Here is an 18,932-nt window from a genome sequence, read left to right as displayed (position 1 = left end):
CTGAAACATAAATGCATCACTCTTAGTCCCACTTTTAAAGAAACCTTTTAAAGAAACCTGGGGGAACCCCCTGAGAAACTCAAGATAACACCCTCAGAGTAAATATCTTCTCACTTTTGTGGACCCCAGAGAAGTTGACCCCTCACTCATCAGTTTAGGTTACGCTGTCACTTCGAAGTTTGCTCATTTTGTCACCACGACTATTATTGTAGGTATGTAAGGTTTCTTTTGTTTTCCCGCTTGAGTCGGTCTTCATTTTGTTCATGGCCATATTACTTGTTATTGTTTTCAGACATTCAGTTTAAAGTCGGTTGGCGTTTTGGGCCTCTTTAGGCGAACGTAGATCACGCTGTTGGTACGCCATTACATTTTTTGCTGTTGCATGTTTGTTACACGATTGACACTCATGTTGGTGATGGCTAAAAGGTTCTTGATGTGCACTCCGGTTTATGTATTTTTCACTCTATTTTTCACTCCATTTCGTTCTCGTCTTTCACCGCACTTCTGTTGTGTCACATACCTCTACTCACTTACGCGGCATGATAATCCTGAACGTTCGTTCTTTCCTATGTTTTGATTAAGCCTGTTATATTGTACATAGAGTATTTTGCTCATACCATGTTTTCAACATGTTGTAGATACCCCTGATGAAGGGCTTTCCCTTATAGCCCGAAATGCATTGGGATTTTTAATCACCACGCATGCTGATGTAAAGCATCTCCACTTTAATTTTGTGAACTTCTTCTGCAACTATTGAAAATAAACCAATGTACAGCATCCTTCATTTGAAGACTGGACCATTGGACTCATTTGATTCATGAATACATGAGGAGAACTGCGGTTAACTGTTTATAAATTGTCATTTGAGATATTGAGTAAATTGTTAAAAAATGTAGTTGAAAGGCCTTGCGCGAAACCCTGTAGTGCACCGGGTATCCCCAGGTAGTTATCTGGGATAGTTTCTTCATTTTGATCTAGATGGCTTGCAGGGCCTCTAACCTGGTGCACACATAACTGTTTTTAATTTTATGTTTTGAAAGTATTGAATTGTTGACATTGTTTAAACTAGATTTCAAGAGTGCAACGCAGCTGCATATTTTCTACTGTTCAAATGCTACAAATGACATGTAGTTAAAAGCAAAAAAGAGTGTATTAATTCATAATAAATAAATAAATAAATAAATACAAGAATACACAGCAAAGCCATGAGTTGACGTTGGGTTAGTCCTATAAAAAGCAGTCTGTCTCCACACTTGCAAGGAATGTCTGGTATAGATATGATGCAAACTGTGTGGGAGCACCTATGTTCCTCCCACCCATTGTAAGTAGGACTTCACCTGTATGATGCAGATATCAAGGTTCTGCACTTTAGCATATGCATTATTTTCTCCCCAGTAGTGTAAGTACCCCAAGACTTACCTGAGCTGTGCAGCAGTAAGCATACATAATAGCTACACACATTGAACCACTCACTTAATATTTCCTGGTATCTTAGCTACCAGACCACCCAAGGGCTCTAGAACTAGCAGATTATTTCCTTTGAGACTCCACAAAAGACCAAAGAAGAAGTAGAACAGATTAGCAGTTTCCATGTAGCTCTACCCCACAACACTGCCACCTACCCCACCAAGCTACGCTTTAAAACACAAGTCCCTGACATTGCCAACTACCCTCAAACATATTGTTGTCTGCTACTGTCAAAACTCTGCCCTCTACCTTGCTACCCTCACCCCAGCAAAACTAACCACTACTATACCACTGTCCCTACTGCTAAACACCTGCCTCTACCACCAACACTGTGTCCTGAAACAAGTGGACCCTACACCCTTGCATTGCCACCTGGGTGTGGGGCTCCTAAATTAAAATATCAACCCCATGGTCCGCTGTGTTCCGTGTGGATAGCGGGCCTTATTCATTTTAAAATACAAATGTCCCCTGGGCCCTCCATGTGCGGATGCAAAACTTGGTAAAAATAAAAGCTCCCCGGGTGCCTTGTCGGTGGCCGTCCCAGGGGGACATACATTTTTTATCAGGTTTTAGGCCGACCACCGATGCGGCATGCATCAGGCCCAGGAGACATTTTAAAAAAAAGTGATTATGGCTCGCTTTCCAAGGTGCACATGGCAGACCATTGGCAGAGGGCCCTAAACATTTTTGAATAATAAATGGCCCCCTGGGCCTGCCGTGTGCTCCTTGGGCGGCTTGCAGTTTACTTTGTACCCCCACCCCATTCCACTCTCACATTTCCCCACGTGGGGCATTTAAGGTGCCTCAGGTGAGGAAACAAATACACTGATGCAGGAGGCTGGGACAGGGATAATCTACCTGTTAGTGGCTACCCAGTCTCCAAAGTGCAGTAGGCTCCTCTGTGTGATAGCCCCAAGCGGCATTTGTGAGTCATTGTTGGCCTCAATGGGACAAAGGATTGAACAGCAGGTAGGGCAGGTGAGGAGCAAATACACCTCCTCGCCTGTGTGTTGTGAGACCCTCCTTCTATTAGCAAAGTGCAGAGCCTTTGGACCAATCAAAGGAGAATAGGAATCTTCAAATGTCGCAGGCATTTTTATAAAAATGTCAGCATTTTACAAAACGTATGATTTTGTATTCTGCTTGCAAATCACAAATCCCTGGAGGGTCCGCCTTGGATGAACAATACTGGGTACTTTTTCACAGTCCTTCATGCTGGAGCAGCTTCTCTTGGTCACTTCTAAGATCTCTAGGCTCCCATATCCACAGGGACAGCACCTGGGGGCAGTCAGAAGGTCATTCTAAGAAAAGTCCTTTTGCAGTATTTGATGTCCCTGTAGCCATACAGCAGACCAGCCAACTGCCTCTTAAAATCCATATCTCAGTACTGGGAATAACTGGGAGAAGGTCATGCACTTCAGGTTTCCACACAGGTCAAAGACACCAGGTCCACCCATCTTCTGTTGATCCACTGGTCCAGATGTGTTCTAAGGAGCTGGGTATGAGGAGTTACTTTTATAAAATTCACTATCCAGTGTGTAGGGGTAACTCAAGGCCACCCCCTACTCATTGAGGAAGAGAATTCCCAAAGCCATGTTTGCAGTACATCCTGTTTGCCTTCCTACAAACTATCGCACAGTGCACTATTCTGAGTGAAATACAACATGTCTGATCCCTTCCTTTCCTTGGAGGAGTCTGGTGTCACCGTCAGGTGAATGTCTAGGGAAATAAGAAGTGTGTTTCTCCTCATCTACACCAAACTGGTTCTGCTATCAGGTTTCCAACCCACTGGGCTAGTACCATACAAGCCACAGTGGGCCCTGGGATTAAAAAACATCTCTTCCTAGAACTCACTTTCAACTTAATTGTGAATGAGAGACCTTAACCTGGTTCCTTTCAAGTTAAGGAAGTTCCTAAACCACCGCTGCTCTCACCCGTCCTAAGCAGAGGTGAGTCACAGACAGCATATAGTCAGCCACCATTTATAGAATGCTATTTATTATTTACAATAACAAGGCACCTATGCAGCGCGGATCCAAGATGGCGGAGTGAGGATCTGCGCTGAGCAGTTCACCTGGAGGCTCCTTTCTCTCCCCCTCACGGAGTAAACGACAGCGATGCTGAAGCGGTGCTAAGCCCCATGCCCGACCCCAGAAAGGCTGCGGGGGCTTCCGAAAAGAAAGAAAACGCCCACAGATAGCTTCTGCAGCCTCGACGCGGCAATATTGGTGGCGTCCCTTACCGATGCTCCGGCTCCCGGACACTGCTAAGCTCTTCAGGCTGATGATTCGCGGTCTGCTTGGGAGCTCAGGGATCGGCTGGTTAGGTCTGAATCTATGTGTATCACACACCTGGTGGCTAAGGAGGATGTCTCCGAAGAACCCTCCACGGACGACACGGAATAACAGACAACCGGCAGGAGCTGCATCACCTTCATTCGATACTGTGGGGCGCAAACAATTAACTTCACAGAGCGGCAATACTCCTATGGTTTTGGGAGGGACTCATAGTAACTCTTCAATAGAATCGTCGTTGATACAGACCAGCCAACCTGCCACTGATGTAAAGGCTGGAATAGTGGATAACGTGTGCCCTGATGCGAGAACAGACGCACAGGTTTCGACAGGAGGAGTGGGGGCTGACACCACGTGGTTATTACCTTCCACTGAACTAGCTATCCCCGTCCCTGCAGTTGAGACATATGGGCTAGCAGAGGAAAATGAGGAGCCTATCAAGCCCGTCGAACTTATGGAACATACTGAGTCTATTGAATTCACTGAACTAGGCTCCTTTGAAGATTTTGACGCTGAAACAGAAGATGAGCTGGGCGAGAAGGGGGAGAAGGATGACCACATAGATAACATGACAAAAACACGAGCAAAAAGAGGGCGTAAACACAAAAGCAAGACCAAGGCAAAGAAAGGTGGCAAGGCTGGTGCCATATTAAATCGGCCCATCGTAAACAATAGTAACATTTCGAAAAAGACTCTTCTGGACAAAAGTCCTCTGAGAAAGTTGATTGAAGCAAAAGGCTTAGTTAAAAATATGACACTGAGACTATCAGGGGCCAGTCCCACAGAAACAATGCCTACTATAGAAGTGCCCTGTGCAACCACCAGTCCTATTACTTTGGTAAGCAGTGCCCCAACCACCTCACCAAACCCGTCACTGGATGGGTTAACTGATCAAGCACTGCTGTCGATGCAAGAACTTGTGGCTGATTCACCAATATTGGAAGCTGAAACTCCACTACCTAACACAATCGTCACTACTTCAGCGACTGATGCCACCTTCTTCTCCCCTGGGGACTCTTCTTTTGTATCGCCACCTCCTTCAGCTAACCCAGAGATAGATAAACACCTGAGTGCTTCTAAAGAGGGACAAAACCAAAGGCAAGAATCAAGTGATCCCTCTCCACTTGACATAATACTCCAGCTACTGAGCAATCAACGGGCTGAAGCGCAGGAACATTATCTTCAACTGAGGGAGGACAATAGCAAAGTACAATCTTCTTTACAGGAACTCATCACCAAATTCGGGGGGATCTCACAGGATATTGTTGAACTACAACAACGGGTGGTTGAGATTGAGGAAACCAGCACAAAAACGTCATTTGCAGTTGACAAACACGAGATTCAGATGTCAATGCTCCAACTGAAGGTTGAAGATTTGGAAAATCGACAGAGACGATCTAATCTAAGACTTTTTGGGATACCGGAGGGATCAGAGGGATATGATCCGAGGGCCTGTCTAGTGGGGCTGCTACAGAAAGCCTTCCCAGACTTAGCGGACTGGGACTGGGACTCACAGATTCAGCGAGCTCATCGTCTGCCTTTGGTTCAGAGAAACAGGGAGAATCAGTTCCCACGTCCCTTTCTAATTGTTTTTGGTAACTTTTTACTGCGTCAGGCAGTTTGGCAGAGAGCTCTCCCCAATACCCCTATAGTTATTGGTGAGCTCTCAATCTTTGCTCGCTCTGATTTAAGCAAAGAAACTATGGACAGACGGTGCATGCTACGTAAACTGATAGATCCAATTAAGTCTAGCGGGGGTCAGGCGTTTCTCCAAGAACCTGCCCGACTCAAGGTCATTAAAAACGGACGCACTTATTTCTTTACAGATGCAAAGGAAGCAGAAACATATCTAGCTGGCACCAGTGCGGGCAAGAGCTAAACTTAAAAATTAGTCCAAAAGGATTAGTTCTAATTATATGTGCAAAGTGTTAACTCTTATTGGAAGCTTTTGTATCTAGAAAACATTGGTTGCACGGGGGGTCCATTTATGCATCACTGAGAATTCGAAAGTTTATTTTGCTTTTTCCTTTTTTTTTTCTTTTTTTGCTTAAGCTGATAAACTGTTAATGAGAGAGGGAGGGTGGGGGCCTCTTAAGGTAACCTGCCATGTAGGCTGCCTCTCCAGCGGCAGCAGGTGCGGAAGGGTGGCTCTTCCCCGGCTGGGGTAAGAGCTAGGGGGGAGGGAAGGTACTTTTCTCCGCAGGATGGGGGGCGGGGGAGGGTGGGGAAAAATTAGTAAAATTTGGTTTCAGGCTGATGGGGTAGAACGCTGTGAGGACATTTTTGTTGTTCTCGATTTGTAAACTATTGGCATGCGTAATAGGAGACTTACTAGGACACATGGACACCTTGGACACCCAGAGATTGGTTTAAGGTTCTTTTTTTTAATTTATAAATGTATGAATTTATGTAGCGGGGCTAAATAGCAAAAACAAGAGATGTTTGATAAGAGAAGAATTAAAATTACCCAACCCTCACTTTGCTCTCTTATCCAAAACGCATATTGCGGGGAAGGATAAAAAGCTACTCAAGCAATTGGGATACGACATTGTAGTTTGCTCCACCTTCGGGTACTCCACAAGAGGGATTGCTATTCTCAAAGACAGGCGATTTAGGGCTGAAATAATACAAACCTCCTGTGGCAAGGGTGGCAGATGGGCAGAAGCGCAGATTAGTTATGAGAACCTTAAATATGTCCTATGCGTGGTTTACGGCTCCAACACAGATGAACCTACTCTTTTTGATCAATTGAATATTAAACTTTTGGATTGGGAGGGAGAACTTATCATCATGGGGGATTTTAATTGTATCATGGATTACAGAATAGATACAACTAGGTCTAGTAGCTATCAAAGGATGCACAAAACCAGGTCGTCCATTCTTGACCTATGCCGTATCCACAATATCAAAGATGCCTGGCGGCATTTATACCCAAAGACACCAGGGTATACTTATTACTTCGCGCCTCACAAACTTTGTTCAAGATTGGATATGGCACTAATAGGTGACAATTTATTGAAGATTAGCGCCATGGTCTTATGCCCCCGAATCTCTTCTGATCATAATGCAATAATGCTGATATTAACAACAGCACATATCAACGCTTCCCCCAGACCATTCTCGTTTCCCAGACATTTAATCTCAGATATACTCTATATGACACAGTTAAAATCACACTTTACAGAATTTATAGATATTAACATAAATTCAGCCACACTTTGTATGGTATGGGATGCTTGCAAAGCAAGCATCAGGGGTTTCACTCAGGCTTATGTGATTAGACAAAATTTGGAACGGAAAAAGCAAAACGACTTGCTGATTTAAAAAATAATCACCCAAGAAGAGCTACTGACCTCAGCGCTTCGATTAAATTCACCAACGTCCACAGAAATCGGCCTTAAACTTGGTTTATTAAAAAGCGAAGTTAAGACTAAGTTTATTCAGAAAAGTAGCGCTAATATACATAAGTTTAAAATAGCACAATACGAGGGGGGACAAAATTGGAAACATTTTAGCCTATAAAGTTGCTGAGGATAGAGCAAACTCCACGATTACAAATATTCTGGGGGCTGGTAACAAGATCTACAATCAGCCACTAGATATATTAGAACAATTCGCTGATTTTTATAGAACAATATATACCCCAGAAATTGAGTCTAATCTGGATGATATACAGGAATACGTCGAAGAGCATTCAATAAACACTCAGAACATTCTAGAGTTGAACTCACTCTCTGACGATATAACTATGGCAGAATTACATCAGGCCATTGCTCTTCTACCTGTAGGAAAAGCGGCAGGGGAAGACACAATACCTTTGGAGATATACAGAGCGTGCTTAGAGGAGTTAGAATATTTATTGCTGAAGGTTATCCAATCAGTAGGCTCAAATGGAAAAGCTCCCAAATCTTGGAATAGGGCGAAAATAATATTCCTCCTGAAGAAAGACAAGACAAAGGAGGAGAGAGGGTCATATCGTCCTATCTCTTTGATAAATACGGACGCAAAAATATTTGCAAAAATCTTAGCATTAAGATTAGCCCCTATTATGCCCCAAATTATTAATCCACAGCAACACGGGTTCATAACTGGGAGAGATACTACAGTACACATTAATATGGCCATCACGGCATTTGATGTAGCAGAGACCGAATCCACCCCACTCGGTATGATTCTATTAGATGCCGAGAAGGCTTTTGACCGAGTGGGGTGGAACTTTCTCTGGTGCGTACTGTCCAAAATGGGGTTCGGGGGATTATTTTTGCGGAGTATACAGGCATTGTATGACAACCCAACAGCTTGCACTAGTTACGGGGGCCTGACCTCTCCAGACTTTTCAATCCAACCAGGAACTCGTCAGGGCTGTCCCCTATCACCTCTTTTGTTTGCCCTCTCATTGGAACCTTTTTTGTTTGCGCTTCAATCCCAAACCCAGATTGCACCCTTTAGATCAGGCCCTCAAGAGCTAAAAATAACAGCATACGCCGACGATATCGCGGTCTATTCAGAAGATATAGTCGAGGCACTAAAGGGAATTGCTTTTGAGGCCGGGAAATTTGGGAAGGTGTCTGGTTACAAACTTAACCTGCAAAAGACACAAATTATAACTAACTATACTCCCGCTGTTTTGGTACCTGAGATCTGCAAAATTGCTACTTACTTAGGGGTTAAAATAACGGCTAAACTACAAGAAATTAATAATATAAATTACAATGAACTAACCAAATCCACTATTCTATTATTAAAAAAGTGACACAGACTACCCCTGAACTTAATCGGCAGAATAAACTTAATTAAGATGAAGGTATTACCTAAATATGTGTATTTATTCCGATCCATCCCACTGGCGCTAAATAACCTGTTCTTTAAGAAACTTGATGGAATACTTAGTAGCTTTATCTGGGGCTAATAAAAAGCGAGAAGATCGCTGAATCTTATGAAAAATAATACGAATGAGGGAGGGCTTAATTTTCCTGATTTTAAATTGTATTTTTGGTCTGCTTTTGTTATTCGCCTCCGCTCCCTACTCAACAGAGGAGGGGCATTATTTTTCCATTCTTTTATGTTAAAATTCGATTCAAATATGTTTCTGTTTAGAATAAATGACCCTAACTTTTACAAAAGGGTTAGATTCAAGACCGCAAGGGACATAATAAAGATCTGGGGCAACATATTAACTTTCTGTAAAACTAGCTTTTTTCACTCAAAGCTACGGCTATGGGGCAATCCGGGTCTTCCAGGCATTTTTAATGACAACATCGCACATGGCTGGTCTAGGTCAGGAATTAGCGTCTTAGGGGATCTATAAGGCACACAAGGACTCTTAGACTTCAATACTCATAATTTGCTATATGACCTACCTGAAAACATGAGGTACAAATACTTACAGCTACATGATTACCTGATTAATAAAAAACAAGTTCTGGAGGTTTTTGATTGTGATATTTGGACCTGTTTATATTCCATAAAAAACAAGTCAGTAATAAGTGAAGCATATAGACTTCTAATCGACCTCAAATTAAACGATTGTACCAAATTAGCTGACAAATGGAGTAGAATGTTGGGTTCAAACATTACATCAAAACAAATAGAGTGCTCTCTGACAAATATCAATAAGCGAGTACGATCATCTAGTCTAAGGCTCCAACAATTTAGAACAACTTGCATGCTATATTATACCCCTGAAAGAATCTCCAAATGGCCCTCTAATAATTCCTATAGCGATCGCACAAAATGCCCCAAATGTTTTGCCGATGCAGCCGATCTGGCACACATGCTGTTCTCCTGTCCTAATTTTAAGGCCTTCTGGGGCGATATTCAGAAGGTTTTGAAACTGAAGCAGATCCAGCTGCCTATATTTACGGCTGCTTCAGTTCTGCTAGACATCTATCCCATTTTATTTCCACATGCAGCCTTGGCTACTATACTTATGTCTTGTGCCAAGCTAATTTCGGCCAGAGCTTGGACTTGCGCCGAATCACCCACGGTCTGGGACTGGTGGCCACTTGTAACCGAGATTCATTCGATGGAACTAGCCTTAGCGAATATTAGGGGAACACGCTCATTGAGTAAACATGAAAAAAACTGGGGATCTTTTGTGGAATGATGACGCTCTATCTCTTTATCGGTTATAGGCAAATACCATGCTTTAATGAACTGATAATCAGCCTCTCTAGGACAACATATTTTGTTCAACTATCGAAAGAAACTGTTATAACTTTTTCATATTTGTATTTGTGAATTAATTTATTATTTTCTTTTTCTATTGTACTTTTACTTTCTTTTTTTATGTCCTGTTTGCTTTATCGTATCATATATACATGTCGGTAAACATACGCATTAATGATTTAATGTATTTCTTCCTTGTCAGCCTGTTAACAATAAAATCAATAAAAAAAAATACAATAACAAGGCACCAAGTCTGCATCTCAGTATGGAATTTAATATGGTATAGTCAACAGAATGTAACTAAATGCAGTTGTTTTATATTTATAAATTGTTGTGTCAACAGTGCATAGGAATAGAATAAGGTGTCTGTGGAGCTGTAGTGTGTAACACAACACTGTTAAATGTTACTCAGATGAATGAAGTGGTTATCTTTGAAGTAAGGCTTCCATGGGGAGCCATAATACATGTCAAACAGAAAGAGAGATTTGTACCAGTATGTGGTGCACAATTGAAACTGTAGCTTCAAGAGGATTTATATACACAAACTGCAAAGATGAGGTCAGTAATGGATATTGTAATTGGTCTATCATAGGAGGCAAAAGTTTTGGGGTTAAATGTTTAATTTACAGTCACTTTGTTCTGCATAGTTAACCTGCTTTATGTTTATTGAAACACACAGTATTTAGTCCTACCAAAGTAATAAGTCCAAAAATCCTGCTAAGTCAAACACAGTTTCAGTCATTTCAACTTGGGCCCAGCCTCTAGTAGCTGTGGCAGAGAGAAGATAGGCTTAACTTAAGAGAAGTTCAAAGTATTTAGGAACACTAAAAAAGTCAAAATACAAGCGAATAAAACCCACAAAGCAAATTTCTAAAAATAGAGAATAATTTAATAAAAGAAAACGACACAAGACCACTAAAAATCCAATAAGGGAGACTGAAGATATACATTTTTTAAATGGTAATGAAAAAAGCAACAAGTAAAATGAAGCACTAAACAGAAATCACTGTTCCCAGTTGACTGGGACCTAGGTCCAATTGATGGAGCAGAGATCAGATTCGCCAAGCATATCGTCTCGGTTAAAGTTTTTAACTTCTGACTTACCCCTTTCATACAAGTAGAAATCTTACGGTGGGCAAGTTCAGAAGAAGATCTCTCAAGTCGGATAGCCACTGAAGGAGGACCCGCTGAAGTCATAGATTAGGCCGGAAAAAGGTCTGAGTGGAAATATTCACATTTCATGGGTCTCAAAGTTCTCTTATTAGGCAGATACTTGTTGTGCCTTTGCCTGTTTAAGATTTCTACTGTCGGACTTATTCCTTTTTTTTACCTCAAAATCTTCCAGCGGGGCAATCCTGTAGTTGCATCCCACAAAGTCCTTCCAAACTCAGATACCATTGCAGTGAGGCCTTGCTGAAGTGTAAAATATTCTAAGTTCCAACTCTTTTGCTGCATTTCCTCTTAGCCACTGCTAAGTTACCCATGACCACAAGAACAGCACCTAGGGGCCAGGACACAATCCATCATAAGCAGGCAATTCCAGGAAAAGGCTTCTGGCGTGTTTGATTTCACTGTAGTCAAAGAGAGAGTCACTGCCAGCTAACCACTGGGTACAAGTGAGAACATGTTCAGGTCTCCACACAGGTGTCAAAGAAAGTTTGCTGTGTGAAATTAGTGGCCATTTGTCAGGGAGTGTACAGGAGTCACCCACTTCATTTTTGTTCTTCCACAGGCACAGAAAGTATTCTGAGGGTCTTTGAGTAAGGTACTCATTTTGTTCAATTGACTAGCCAGAGGGTGTGGGTGACTCCTGTACACTCCCTGACAAATGGCCACAAATTTCACACAACAAACCTTCCCACTTTTACAACACATCATGTTTGCCTTACTATAAATGTAGGAATGTGGGGTGTTATGTAGGGAGACTGGCTAGGCTTCACTATAAAATACCTTCATGTTACCCAAAATAGGTTCTTTGGATTCACACTAATAAGTCCCTAGCTCTGTCCTGGTAGTGTGGCAGAGAAAAATCAAACTTTACTAGATGAACATGTGTTAAGCATTTCAGAGTAGCAACATGGATGATAAGTATTTTGACATGACTTGAAACAAATCCAACTATAATTAAAAAAAATAAAGCATATTTGTATATAAATTTAGACACCCAAATGAAGACAATTGGACGAATATAACTGCAGTTATAGATTTTTAAAGGAAAATAAATCAGTGCATTTCAATCTTGCAAAACGTTATCTTTGCGGTCAATGGTGAAAAAAGCACTAGTGACAATTGGTCACTTACAAGGCAAGTTCAGTAGAAACCACTGGGTGATTAGGTGACTTGGGTCCCCAGACCAGTCTCTAACAGTCAATTGAAATTTACCTTGCTTGTAGGGCCTAGGTGCAGATTTATCCTGTCACCAGTGATGAAATGAGAGCTGTGGGTTTGCTGGTTTTGCCGCTTAGAAAGTACTGTTGAACAAAGAGGTGCAAAAACTAAACAACTGGGCCAAATCGTTGGTGTGTTTAAGATGCTATGGGGTTCTTTTAAGTAAAAGCATCAAACAAAGTTAGTGGTAGAGGGACTGGCCACCAATATCCTTGGCAGCAGCAAGTTCAGCCTTGGGGTATTTTGACATCTGAGGGAAAACAGAGCCGCCTGTCACTTGCTGGAAGTCAAGACCACGTTTTTTATAATGCACGGGACCATTTCATTTTGGGTAATCCCTTGACGCCCCTGATGGCCGATTATTCTTTGGTTCCAGGAACAGGCTTTACCTGCAGCCTGCAGGAGACTAGTACCTCTAGTCCATGGGAGTTCTGGTGCTTCCTTTGGCTATAACAGAGCTTCTTCTTGTCTTTGGAAACAGTGTCTGGTCCGGGACGAGTTTGCTGATTGGTTGCCACAGACTCAGGTTATTGTGCCTTTGCGCCAGGTCATGAAGCCTAATACACAGGTCAATTCTTTGTCCTTTAATGCAAGTCAATCACATCTGAGGCTCTGGTTCCAGGGTAGCCCCTTAAATCCTATATTTTGGGGTATTAGTAGCCAATGGGCTAGAAGCCCCAGTGTCTCATCCGCCCCTGAGGTACTGTGGTGAGTAGCACTTTTCTACCTAGAAGCCCTATACTTTATGTTTCAAAATGTCAGATCCCTCCATTGCCTGACCAGACCTAGTAGCACACCTTAGAGTTGTAGCTAGTCTTCTGGCGAAGTATGCTTCCTTATTACCTTATTTTCCCACCTGCCTGGGTTGCATATGTGACTGGGACAGAGTGCTGGCTTTTTCCTATTTAGAGGAAATGTGATTGCATACCCTAGGTGGTGAGGGCTTTGAAGCATACTGCCTCGATGAGCCAATTCACTAGCCATCATACCAGTAAGGGAGGTGACACATCTGACTCAAGCAGGCGTTTGTTTCTGGCTCCTGAGAGAGTTTACACCTCTTGGCAGTGGGTCAGATTCCTGTAGTGGCGATAGCAGCTGCAAGCTTTTGGCCAGAGCACAATTAACGCTGGAGCAACCAGGTGGGCAACCTCTAAGGTAGCCACCTGGGTGCATGTAACATTATATAAAGCTATAGAAAAAGGTTGGGTTTGAAGACACAAGTTGTTTAATACCAAACATTGACACTTTTCAGTGGGAACATAATAGAGCTGGCAACCTGGGGGACCCGGGTGCCAACTCATGTTATCCTATGACCCCCCTTATCACTTATCAGCCCCTAGCTGAAGAAGGCTACTATAGGGACATACACTTGCACTTTTATGTCCACCCCTTTAATATAATAAACTCTGCCTCCTGGGCTCTGGAGGCCTATCTTAGGCTTGACTGACATATATTCAAAAATGTGGTGTGCCCTTGCCACTTATGGTGAGTGCAAAGTCGAGTGTGAGCAGCATTTAACTACAGCCTGCAATTGCAGACATGCTGCGATCTGTTTACTTGGGTCACTCAAGGTGGGATAAGCAGTGCTGCAGGCCCTGCTCACCCCTTTAACTCCCATGCAATGGGTACACTTGGTACCAATAACCAGGGACATGTAGTAGGATTAAAGGGTGAGAGCAGTGGCACTGGGGAGTGGTTAGTGTGGGGTGACCATATAAACAGGGCCCTTTCCAACAGCAAACAATCCCACAGTGCACTATTCTCAGGAAAATCCAAGATGGCAAATTGTTTCTGGCCCCACTGGGTGAGCTTGTGGTGCACCTAAAGGTGTGCTTAAGATAATGAGTATCCTCCTTGCACCTAACTACTCTAAACATTTGCTGGGGCCATCTTTCTCCTCCATTGAGACTAAAGCCAGGAACTTAAAGTGTGTTTTGGGGCCAGATATATGGGATTAACTATTTTACTGTGCTTTAGATTCTATTCATAGAACCAGCTACGGTCCTAAGCATAAATCTGCCTTTTGGGGCTAGTCATTATAAGAATATGGAAATATTAAGGGCATGATTTAGAAATCGATGGATGGGTTACTACGTCACAAAATTGACAGATACCCCGTCTCTACTATTACAAGTGACATAGCATGTGACACACTTGTTGTATGGCGGAGTAGATATTTGTCATGCTGTGATAGAGTAACTATGTGCCAGACTTCAAATCAAGTCCTCATTCTAACATAGTCCTTTTGAATACTAGACATCCTACATTGTGGGCTACAAGTCCTCATTTAGGCTGACTGTTTTAATATTTAGAAATAGGGTCTCCCTCCTATCCAAAGGTTTATTTTGACAAGTCTGTACACACGTTTTCAAACATGCAGGAGTAAGAACATACATGCAGGTCTGAGGCTATGGTTTCCTTGCGAATGGTGCAATTGGTGCAGCAATGCACAGATGACATTTAATTTATGCAATGGGTACATATTCTTACACAATATAGTACGGCCTTATTGGAAACTCAATATGGCAATTCGAAGAAAGACAATTTTACCATGCTTTACGGGACAGAGCACATACACTTGGGACACTTGGGACTGAGCAGCAATACCTCAGTGCCCAGAGTCTCAAAACCGAGTAGCATAAGTTGACACAAAAAATGCACTTTTCCCAGGTGAGGACTGTGAGAAGTTGGCCTGGCATATGATGTCCACTATTCTAGTGGGCACCTTGAACCAGTCCAAATGACCCTTATTGATGGTAGGTTAAAGACAACCTTATAGAAAGCTATCCTAGTGGTAGCTGTGGAGAGCAGCATTCAGGCTAAGTCTTGAAGGAATGTAAAGCACCTTGTTTTACCAGTCTATAATCTCTTGAATGATCAAATGAAAGTACACCACACAAGGAATATATATAAAATATATGTATTTATTCTAAACACAACCCCTCTAGTCTCTTTATGAGGCTAGAGGCAAAAGTACAATACAAGAACTTAAGTAGCACACAGTAAATAACACAGCATACGTTTTGCCCTAGGGCCCTCACAAACCATATACTAAAATAGGAGTATAAGCACCACGTAAGGGATAGAAGTTAGGCATAGGGCCTGTAGAACCGGTGGGGCAACCAGGAACCACCCAAGGTAGGGACGCAGGAGAACCACGGGGGATGCGTGCAGTGTCTAAACACAGCTGCAAATCACCATTGGCTTCTATTACGAAAGTTAAAGTTACAAAGTAAAAGATTAGGGACACTTAGGAGTGGACTACGGTGGAACCCTTTCAGTTCTGGACACTTCGAGAGTCAAGACCCACAGGAGCACCAAAGTACTCGTGTTACCTCACTCAGGGAAGCCGGGTGCATAGGTGCCTTTTCGTGTCAGGTTTCGTCGTCATTTTCAATAGAGAGCTGCAAAGAAGTGCTGCAGGCGACCAGAGCAAAAGTGTCAGGAAGGATCCAAGGGTGGATCGGAGATATGAACAACATGAATGCAGAGGGGAGTGAGTCTGGGTCACTAGCCAGTGACCAGCATGGCGACAAGAAGATGCCAGCCGATGTCGGGTGCTTTAAGGTGTAGTAGATGAAGCTTGACCCTTCAGCCATAAGGCCCAGGAGGTGTCGGCGAAAACCAGGAGCTGGATTCAAGATGTGCCACGCTGAATGTCGAGTGCTGCAGCGTCGGTATCCGGATTGGACCCAACAACCCTTGGCAACAGCAACCCACACAAGATGACAAGATTGGCTTTGGTGCAGACCAGCCAGGTCTGAGGGACTCACCCTTTGGAGGGGAGTCAGGGCATGTCTGAAGCAACCAGGAATGCCCAAGGAACAAATAATTGTCCTTCATGGGGACCCACTAGCCAATGGACGCAAAGGAGCCTTGAGCTGCGGTGAAGAAAGAGGGCCCGCGGAACACTCGTGGAGTGTAGGCCTCTCAGCTTTGGTGCAAAAGGTGCTTGTGGCAAGGGAAACACATAGCCCAATGCACAACTTCGGGAAACTTCGGGAAGTAGGCGCACTTGCAAACTTGCAGGATGTCCAAGAGTTCCGGTCCTTCGTCTGTCATGATAGCTACAGGTCTCAGCCTCAGAGATGTCTGGAAGTCCATGTCCTGTGTCAAGGGAGATTTCTTCTGTCTTCCAGTCAGTATGGAATGTCAAAGGTCCAAGATTTCTTCTTTAGAGTTTCAACCAGGGTAATCTAAAGTTTCAGTGACTGAGTTCCTATACTTATACCAAGTTTTTGGGGTTGGACTAACTCTAGGGTCCCACCTATGGGAGGACCTGGGGAGGGGGTGGTAACACCCCTTCCCCTTTGTCCAGGTTCATGCCAGAGCTCGGGCTGAGTGCCCCAGAAACTGGTTTGAACTGGGAATTGCATGGAGCACCTTGTGTGCCCCAGGCAGTGTCTAAAAAGCATTCACTGAATGCAGCCCACCTTGCCCCAATACACTAAAGCTTGTCTGGGAAGGTGCTGGCACCTCCATGGACAGGAAACCTATTGTCCAGGCTTCCTGTGCAGGAGTGTTGTCCAGCAGCAGGAGGTCAGACCTGTGTCTGTGGCAGCAGCCTCCATTTTGTGATGCTGAGCCTCTTTTAAACATTTACTGGGTAAGTAAGTGTGTAGATGTCTTCTCCCTCTAGAAGGGTGGAATACTAACCCCGCCGCCAGAACTGGCGGGGGGTAGTATCCCAAAGTGTTTGACACCAAACACGACATATAAGGAAGGGATTCTGAAAGCTGCAGAGCGGCTCAGCTCATGCTAGAGCACCCTCTCACACAACACCAAGCACTCTGCCTTCAGGATTGTCAAGGCCTGCCATAGGAGTGACTTATAGGTTAATATGTGTCTGTTTTAAATGGTGGATATATATATATATATACTATATCCCAGTAAGGGGTGCTTACACCACTTTATCCAGGCTGCAAGTGTAGACCTGTGGTGCCATTTTGGAAGGCTTCCCAGGGGAGGCATAATTCATGCTTCAGCCCCTGGTAGGCCTCTGGGGTACCTATGCCCTTGGTACCTAAGGTACCATATACTAGGACTCATAAGGGTGACCCAGTAAGCAATCTGGTATGTACCATGTAATCAATTTGGAGAGAGAACAGCTAGGCTAGGGTGCTAATTAGCAGAGTCACAGCCAGACTGAAGTAAAAAAAAACTGTGAAACACAGCAAAAAGTGGGAGTAACCCTAGGAAGCAGATCCTACTCTCCTACAAGGACTACTGTACTGCGTATATGAGTTAAATCCACTAAGTGAGTTGGTTTACAGATTTATTTTTAATGCAGTGAGAAGATGGTATAAATGTGGGTTGTCTTAACAGTGGTATACAATAGAGAGTGTAACACAGTTCAACATAAACAAATCTATTCAATGATGGATTACACAGTGGTTGGCAAATTGATATGTGACTGAAGTAGCTCCACTAACAAACATCATGGCTTGAGAGATATGGGCTGAGTCTATATGGATATGGATTGTGAATGTTGGATTCACAAATAATTTTAAATGTCAACACTTGTATGTGATATGGAAGTGTATGACGTCAATATTGAAGGTTAGTGGGATCTGTGCAGATGAAAGAACAGAACTGAAGAGTGGATCCAAACGTTGTATCTCTGGGTTTGAGGTGAGGTATTAACACTACATATAAATAAAACATGTAAACAAATGAAGATGTTAGGTACTGTGTGTGAGTATCAATCTGCATAACAACAATAAATTTGCGATATGGGTCATTCATGCTATTGTGGAACCAAAGAGTTTACGTAGATTTGCCTATTGAGTCTATTACTCATTTGTTTTGTCCTAATAGAGCAAATGCCCCTTGAATAAGTGAACTACAAGTAAAAGTGCATAAGTAATGTATGTCAATATAATTCATAACAACTAACAATGAATATCGATCTCCTTTATCTATCTTTGCAACTGGGAAGCCTCTTATCAGTAAAATTCGTCATACAGGAATAAATAAATGTACATGAGTCACAAGAATTATCTGGTTTTCATTTGCAGCTAATCATTACACTTGTTTGCAGTGTTTAAGAAGAATATTTTCATGATTACATTATGCTTACTGATCCCATAAGTGAGTGATTTTCACTGTGGTTAAAGTATCTCAGGTATATGGTTTAGCATTAGGTATTATGTGCTATGTTACCTTACCGACAGCACCCAGATTGTTTCAAAAGTACATATGGGACAAATATTAAAAGGGATGCACTTACAAATCAATAAATTCAATAAATCTATAGGAAATGAACTAGTTGTGCTACCAAACACCATACATGTGACCACAAAACACATGCCATGGTCTTCCTGCACAAAAGGCACAAGCCATTGTCTTACACTGGGATCAGCTTTTACATGCCACCAAGTGGAAGCTCTGGAAGTGTGGCAGATTAAGACAGAATATTTTTTAATTAGACTACTATTGGTTTAGGCAGGAAAAGTTTAACTTCCTAAAAAGTTACTTCTCCTGTACATTTCCCAACCAACTTCAGTAAATAAACGGATGTGTAATAAATACTAAATCAATTCTGTAGCTTATCCAAAACCAAAGTTAGCACAAAAAGTATATCAATAGCACTGTAGCTTTCCTAGTAGGATACGC

This window comes from Lissotriton helveticus, chromosome 4_1 (genome assembly GCF_964261635.1).
Source record: "Lissotriton helveticus chromosome 4_1, aLisHel1.1, whole genome shotgun sequence".
NCBI classification, from domain to species: domain Eukaryota; kingdom Metazoa; phylum Chordata; class Amphibia; order Caudata; family Salamandridae; genus Lissotriton; species Lissotriton helveticus.
This window is presented reverse-complemented; position numbering follows the sequence as displayed.